Source organism: Oncorhynchus kisutch, linkage group LG12 (genome assembly GCF_002021735.2).
Source record: "Oncorhynchus kisutch isolate 150728-3 linkage group LG12, Okis_V2, whole genome shotgun sequence".
Classification (NCBI taxonomy): domain Eukaryota; kingdom Metazoa; phylum Chordata; class Actinopteri; order Salmoniformes; family Salmonidae; genus Oncorhynchus; species Oncorhynchus kisutch.
Window position 1 is genome coordinate 35,028,626 of NC_034185.2, and position 8,377 is coordinate 35,037,002.

An 8,377-nucleotide genomic window follows, 5' to 3' on the forward strand; every position below is an offset into this window, starting at 1 on the left:
GAGAAGGATATCTCTAATTCTGTGCATAACACTTGTATCTTCTAATAAAGTTTATGATGCTATTTCTGTAAATTGATGTGGCTCTCTGCAAAATCACTGGATGTTTTGGAAGCAAAAAATTACTGAACGTAACGCGCCAATGTTAACTGAGATCTCTATTTCTGCTTTTTGTGACTTCTCTCTTCGGCTGGAAAATGGCTGTGTGTGTGTTTTTGTGACTAGGCTCTGACCTAACATAATCATATATTGTGCTTTCTACCCATTTTATTTATACGATTTCATCAATAACGACTGTGAAATCTTGCATTATAAATCAGAATGAATGTCGCTGTTAATAGCACAATGAATGTCATTACGGTCTTTTTTCATTTGTTGTGCTTTTACTAATTATAATATCCACCTCTTTGTTAAACCTTTGTGAGGGCTTTCGTAAAGTGGACATTTACAGTGCCTTGCGAAAGTATTCGGCCCCCTTGAACTTTGCGACCTTTTGCCACATTTCAGGCTTCAAACATAAAGATATAAAACAATTTTTTTGTGAAGAATCAACAACAAGTGGGACACAATCATGAAGTGGAACGACATTTATTGGATATTTCAAACTTTTTTAACAAATCAAAAACTGAAAAATTGGGCGTGCAAAATTATTCAGCCCCTTTACTTTCAGTGCAGCAAACTCTCTCCAGAAGTTCAGTGAGGATCTCTGAATGATCCAATGTTGACCTAAATGACTAATGATGATAAATACAATCCACCTGTGTGTAATCAAGTCTCCGTATAAATGCACCTGCACTGTGATAGTCTCAGAGGTCCGTTAAAAGCGCAGAGAGCATCATGAAGAACAAGGAACACACCAGGCAGGCCCGAGATACTGTTGTGAAGAAGTTTAAAGCCGGATTTGGATACAAAAACATTTCCCAAGCTTTAAACATCCCAAGGAGCACTGTGCAAGCGATAATATTGAAATGGAAGGAGTATCAGACCACTGCAAATCTACCAAGACCAGGCCGTCCCTCTAAACTTTCAGCTCATACAAGGAGAAGACAGCCAAGAGGCCCATGATCACTCTGGATGAACTGCAGAGATCTACAGCTGAGGTAAGGGACTCTGTCCATAGGACAACAATCAGTCGTATATTGCACAAATCTGGCCTTTATGGAAGAGTGGCAAGAAGAAAGCCATTTCTTAAAGATATCCATAAAAAGTGTTGTTTAAAGTTTGCCACAAGCCACCTGGGAGACACACCAAACATGTGGAAGAAGGTTCTCTGGTCAGATGAAACCAAAATTGAACTTTTTGGCAACAATGCAAAACGTTATGTTTGGCGTAAAAGCAACACAGCTCATCACCCTGAACACACCATCCCCACTGTCAAACATGGTGGTGGCAGCATCATGGTTTGGGCCTGCTTTTCTTCAGCAGGGACAGGGAAGATGGTTAAAATTGATGGGAAGATGGATGGATCCAAATACAGGACCATTCTGGAAGAAAACCTGATGGAGTCTGCAAAAGACCTGAGACTGGGACGGAGATTTGTCTTCCAACAAGACAATGATCCAAAACATAAAGCAAAATCTACAATGGAATGGTTCAAAAATAAACATATCCAGGTGTTAGAATGGCCAAGTCAAAGTCCAGACCTGAACCCAATCGAGAATCTGTGGAAAGAACTGAAAACTGCTGTTCACAAATGCTCTCCATCCAACCTCACTGAGCTCGAGCTGTTTTGCAAGGAGGAATGGGAAAAAATGTCAGTCTCTCGATGTGCAAAACTGATAGAGACATACCCCAAGCGACTTACAGCTGTAATCGCAGCAAAAGGTGGCGCTACAAAGTATTAACTTAAGGGGGCTGAATAATTTTGCACGCCCAATTTTTCAGTTTTTGATTTGTTAAAAAAGTTTGAAATATCCAATAAATGTCGTTCCACTTCATGATTGTGTCCCACTTGTTGTTGATTCTTCACAAAAATACAGTTTTATATCTTTATGTTTGAAGCCTGAAATGTGGCAAAAGGTCACAAAGTTCAAGGGGGCCGAATACTTTCGCAAGGCACTGTATATAAAAAGGTAAAAATTAGAACACATGGAACTCAAGTCAAATGAATTAAACAGGAAATGCCCAAATTCACTCTGAAGCAGAAGGCACAACACTGAGGTAGTTCTTTAATTAAAGCTACAAGATTAAAAGTATATCTGGCACTAGACTCACCTGGCACCAGATTGACCAAATTAATGCTCTTGTTAGGGCCTCAGAGTATCTGTCCTTTTTTTTGTGTCCAGCCAGTGTTTGCCCTCTTCTTGCTTCTCTCCTCACGGGTCTTTGTTGTGTCCTGAGAGGGGCTGAGGGGTGACCTGGTGACGTCCTGTGGGCATCCGGCGCCACTTTACCCCTTCCACCCAATCAAACATAATATGGTGGTATCGTATCCATTGCATTCCTGCCTTTAAAATTCCTGCCCTTGGATCTGAAGGTGGGTCAGTGGACACTGGACAGCAGCGGCATGTTGTTAACCCTCATACTACCAACATATTTTACAGACATGGATCACCAACTGAGAGGAAGCAATTGTAAAAAGCAACAATCATAGCAAAATATCAACTTAATTATTATCAAAACATCATTAGACTTGTAAATAATGTTATCTGAAACAAAAAACTGGTAGTGGTTCCTAATATTTGATTTCTGAGGCTTCGTATACATGGGTATGCAAATTCTAGTATCAACAGGAAATTGGTCATTTTCTCTGGCCCAAAAAAATGGTAGTGTCTATTGCTATTTTGGTTGTTTGTTTTTTGTTTAGTGACATTGTGAATGCCATCTTTTTGCCCATTTGTTTCATCCTCAGTCACTAGCTATCATAAATGTGCAACCTTGATGTTGGGTCAATTTTCTTAGGCAAAAAAAACAACTAGAGATGTGATGCCCTAGCATGCTATGCAATGAGAGATATTTTACGCAGGTATTTGCTTTGCAACATGTATTGTCATTGACTAGAACAAAACATAATACATCTGTGTACCAGCATTCCCCCCCTCCCCTCTACTAGTTGCTACAGTAAATGGGGCAGTCCAGTCCCAGAGAGGCAGTCTGTTCTGCTGCATGACTTCTTGACTTCGACACAATGTGTCGTTATGCATGCACACACGTGCTGACTGCAAGCCAGGCCTAATCCCACAACACCAGTGCCCAACCTCACTAATGCTCTTGTGGCTGAATGGGAACAAGTCCCCGCAGCAATGATAAGCCTTTCCAGGAGAGTATTTGGGTATTTTATTAAGTATTTCATTAAGATCCCCATTAGCTGTTGCAAAAGCAGCAGGCACTCTTCCTGGGGTCCACACAAAACATGAAACATAATACAGAATATCAATAGACAAGAACAGCTCAAAGACAGAACTGCATAAAAAAAAGGCACACGTAGCCTACATATCAATGCATATACACAAACTATCTAGGTCAAATAGGGGAGAGGTGTTATGCAGCGAGGTGCTGCTTTATCTGTTTTTGAAACCAGGTTTGCTGTTTATTTGAGCCATATGAGATGGAAGGAAGTTCCAAGCAATTAGGGCTCTATAGAATACTGTACGCTTTCTTTAATTTGTTCTGGATTTGGGGACTGTGAAAAGACCCCTGGTGGCATGTCTGGTGGGATAAGTGTGTGTGTCAGAGCTGTGTGTAAATTGACTATGCAAACCATTTCAGCTTTTCAACACATTAATGTTTCTTATAAAAAGAAGAAGTGATGCAGTCAGTCTCTCCTCAACTCTTAGCCAAGCGAGACTGGCATGCATAGTATTTATATCATCCCTCTGGTTTCAATTAAGAGCAAAATGTGTCGCTCTGTTTTGGGCCAGCTGCAGCTTAACTAGGTCTTTCCTTGCAGCACTGGACCACACGACTGGACAATAATCAAGATTAGACAAAACTAGAGTCTGCAGAACTTGCTTTTTGGACTGTGGTGTCCAAAAAGCAGAATATCTCGTTATTATGGCCATACCATTTTCTCAACCATTGAATCTATAAGTTTTGACCATGACAATTTACAATCTAAAGTAACGCCAAGTAATTTAGTGTCCTCAACTAGTTCAACAGCTATACCTTTCATTACCAGATTCAGCTGAGGTCTAGAAATTGGGGAATGATTTGTACCAAATACAATCGTCATTGTTTTATTACTGGCCACCCATTTCCAAACAGACTGTAACTCCTTAATAAGGGTTTCAGTGACCTCATTAGCGGTGGTTGCTGATGCGTACATGGTTGATTCATCAGCATACATAGACACATGCTTCGTTTAATGCCAGTGGCAGGTCATTGTTAGACATAGAAAAGAGTAGAGAACCTAGAGAGCTGCCCTGCGGTACACCACACTTTACATGTTTGACATTAGAGAACTTCCATTAAAGAAAACCCTTTGAGTTCTATTAGATAGATAACCTCTGTCATATCGTGGATTCAGAGCTGAAAAGCCATAACATCAAAGGCTGCACTGAAATCTAACAGTACAGCTCCCACAATCTTCTTATTATCAATTTATTTCAACCAATCATCAGTCATTTGTGTCAGTGCATTACATGTTGAGTGCCCTTCTCTATAAGCATGCTGAAAGTCTGTTAAGTTGTTTACAGAGGAATAGCATTGTATTTGGTCTGACACAATGTGTTCCAATGACGGCCTAGGAACAGTGGGTTAACTGGTCTAGGAACAGTTGGTTAACTGCCTGTTCAGGGGCAGAACGACAGATTTGTACCTTGTCAGGGGATTTGAACTTGCAACCTTCCGGTTACTAGTCCAACGCTCTAACCACTAGCCTACCCTGCCGCCCCAAGTATCATGGGAACGTGCTTTGGTGTGAAAAGTGCAAATCAATCCCAGAACAACAGCAAATGACCTTGTGAAGATGCTGGACGAAACAGGTACAAAAGTATCTATATCCACAGTAAAACAAGTCCTATATCGACATAACCTGAAAGGCCGCTCAGCAAGGAAGAAGCCAGTTCTCCAAAACCTGCATAAAAAGCGAGACTGTGGTCTGCAACTGCAACTGCACATGGGGACAAAGATCGTACTTTTTGGAGAAAGGTCCTCTGATCTGATGAAACAACAATAGAACTGTTTGGCCATAATGACCATCATTATCGTTTGGAGGAAAAAGGGGGAAGCTTGCAAGCCGAAGAACAACATCCCAACTGTGAAGCACGGGGTGGCAGCATCATGTAGTGGGGGTGCTTTGCTGCAGGAGAGACTGGTGCACTTCACAAAATAGATGGCATCATGACCTCAATCCTATAGAAAATTTGTGAGCAGAACTGAAAAAGCGTGTGTGAGCAAGGAGGCCTACAAACCTGTGCTGTTAGAACCAGTAAAGGCCGTTTTACCACTCTTGGGTAGCGGAATTACTTTGGCTTCCCTCCAGGCCTGAGGGCAAAGACTTTCCTCTAGGCTCAGATTAAAAAGATGACAGATAGGTGTGGCTATAGAGTCAGTTACCATCCAAGTTGTCAATGCCAGGAGGTTTGTCATTACTGATCGATAACAACAATTTTTCCACCTCTCCCACACTCATTTTATAAAATTCAAACTTGCAATGCTTTTCTTTCATTATTAGTTTTTTTTCTGCATGAATACAATTGCTCATTGTTGACATTTCCTGCCTAAGTTTGTCCACTTAGCCAATTAAAAAATAATGTAAATAAATTGGCAACATCAAATGGTTTCGTGATGAATAAGCTGATTCGATGAAAGGTGGTGTTGAATTTGTCTTTCTGCCCATAATTTCATTTAAAGTACTTAAGTTTTTTTCCATCATTCTTTATATCATTGATCTTGGCTTCATAATATAGTTTCTTCTTCTTTTTGTTGGCAAATAATTTCTCAATTTGCAGTAAGTAAGCCAGTTAGACTCCTTTTGCCCCATCACTTTCAACCATACAGTTTTTCAATTCCTCATCAATCTATGGAGCCTTAACAGTTCTAAAAATACGTTTCTTAAGAGGTGCATGTTTATCAATAATTGGAAAAAGCTATTTCATACATTCATCAAGTGCAGTGTCTGGATGCTCCTCATTAATCACATCAGACCAATACATATTTTTAACATCATCCACAAAAGAGTCACAGCAAAGTATTTTGTATGATCGCTTATACACTATTTTAGGCCCAGATGTTGGAACTTTGGCTTTCCTGCATATAACCACTATATTGTGATCACTGCATCCAATTGGTACGGATAGTAATACAAAGTTCTACAGTATTAGTACAAATGTGATCGATACAAGTGGATGATCTTGTTCCTGTAGTGTTTGTAAACACCCTGCTAGGTTGATTAATAACCTGAACCATATTACAAGCACTGGTTACAGTAAGAAGCTTCCTCTTGAGCAGACAGCTTGATGAAAACCAGTCAATATTCAGGTCCCCAAAAAGTAGACCTCTGTTTACATCACATACACTATCAAGCATTTCACTCATATTATTTAGATACTGATTGTTAGCACATGGTGGCCTATAGCAACACCCCAAAAGAAAAGGCTTTTAATGTGCCAAGTGAACTTGCAACCACAACACTTCAATAACATTTGACTTAAGAACTTCTCTAAGCATTACAGGGATATGGCTCTGAATATGTACAGTAACACCTCCCCCGTGAGAATTTCTGTCTCTTCTATAGATGCTATGTCTTTGTATTGCTACTGTTGTATCATCAGAGTAATTATCTAAGTGAGTCTCAGAAATGGCTAATATATGAATGTTTATTGATGTTAGCAAGTTTATTGATTTCATAAACTTTTCCGCCCGTTCCTGGGTAGCTTATCAGAGATAAAGAAAAGACAGAAAAGAGCAAACAAAGCAAGATAAAAAAAACACATTCAGCAGTCTATTAATCAATTGCTGTGTGTGCTGCGGGGTTGAAGCTACGAACCCATAGGCTTCACTCTCTCATCCCAGGCTTCTGGGAGGGAAGGTGGACAATGAACCTGTCATATCGGATGTAAGCAATGTCCCCACGCGCTCTGGCAACTTTCATGGCTGGGATCAGTTCTTTCCTCTTCTGGCACACAGACAGTCCTCATTGAGGAAGATATAAGTTCCTCTCAAGTTCTTGGCTCTTTCAAGAACAGCTACCTTGTCCTTGAACCTCAAGAACTTGACCACTATCACCTGGGCCGGTGGTGGGTTTTCCAGTCCTGTATGCGCGCTCCACCTCAATCTTCCTGTGGTCCATCTTCAATTTCTCAGAGATTTGCCTCACTTTGTCCTCAGGCTCCGTCCAGGTCTCATGTGGAGATTCTACAATTCCGTCCACAACCATGTTGTTCCTCCTTGATTGTCCCTCGAGATAGGTCATGGGGACGATTGAAAACAACAAAGAGCAGGGAAGATTGAAAACAACAAAGAGCAGGGATCTAGACAGCCAGAAACCTGAGACAATCTGCAGTACCAGCCACAATGGCTAAGAAAACCCTGCTATTTTGATATGCAGCTAGCTAGCTAGCTAGCTAGCAGCATCGTCAAATAGCTCCTCAAACTCATCCTTGATCGGCAGGATCACTGGAAAGAGACAAGCAGTCCCAGCAACTGTCAGAAGGTGAGTGTAGCTGGTGCATGAAGTCAGGCACAGGAGAGCAAAATGAGTGAGCAACACACTTTACTCAAAAAATAAAGGCCCAAGGTAAACAAATACACCAAATACTAACAGTAAATATTGCACACGGGTGAACACAGCACCCGTCAAAAAACCAGTCATCATGAATCGAACTGAACAGAAATAATCACGCACAACAAACATGGGGGAAACAGAGGGTTAAATACATGAACATGTAATTGGATAATGAAAACCATGTGTGTAGAAAATAAAGACAAAACCAATGGAAAATGAAAGATGGATCAGCGATGGCTAGAAGACCGGTGACGTCGACCGCCTAACGCCGCCCAAACAAGGAGAGGGACCGACCTCGGCGGAAGTCTTGACAGCAACTGATGCCAACTGCGTTCCGGGATCTAAACTAAGAAGCTAGCTAGCTACCAAGAACTTTCCAATACAAATTCAAACAACAAACTTTCCAAACAAGCAAAACCGAGTGGAGGCTGTTATAGCAGCAAAGGGGGGAACAAATCCATATTAATGACCATGGTTTTGGAATGAGATGTTCGATGAGCCGTCCACATATTTTTGGTCACGTAGTGTAGGACATTGGAATTCTTGACACTTCGCCACTTGGCACATATTAATTTCATTCTTAGGTTAGCAACACATGTATGGAACTAACTCATGTACAGCCGTCAGTCAGATCACTGGCCCAAAACCATTAGACTGACTGATGCAGAAAGAGGCAGAGGGGGAGGCAATGATAACCTGGTATCATTGACTAAG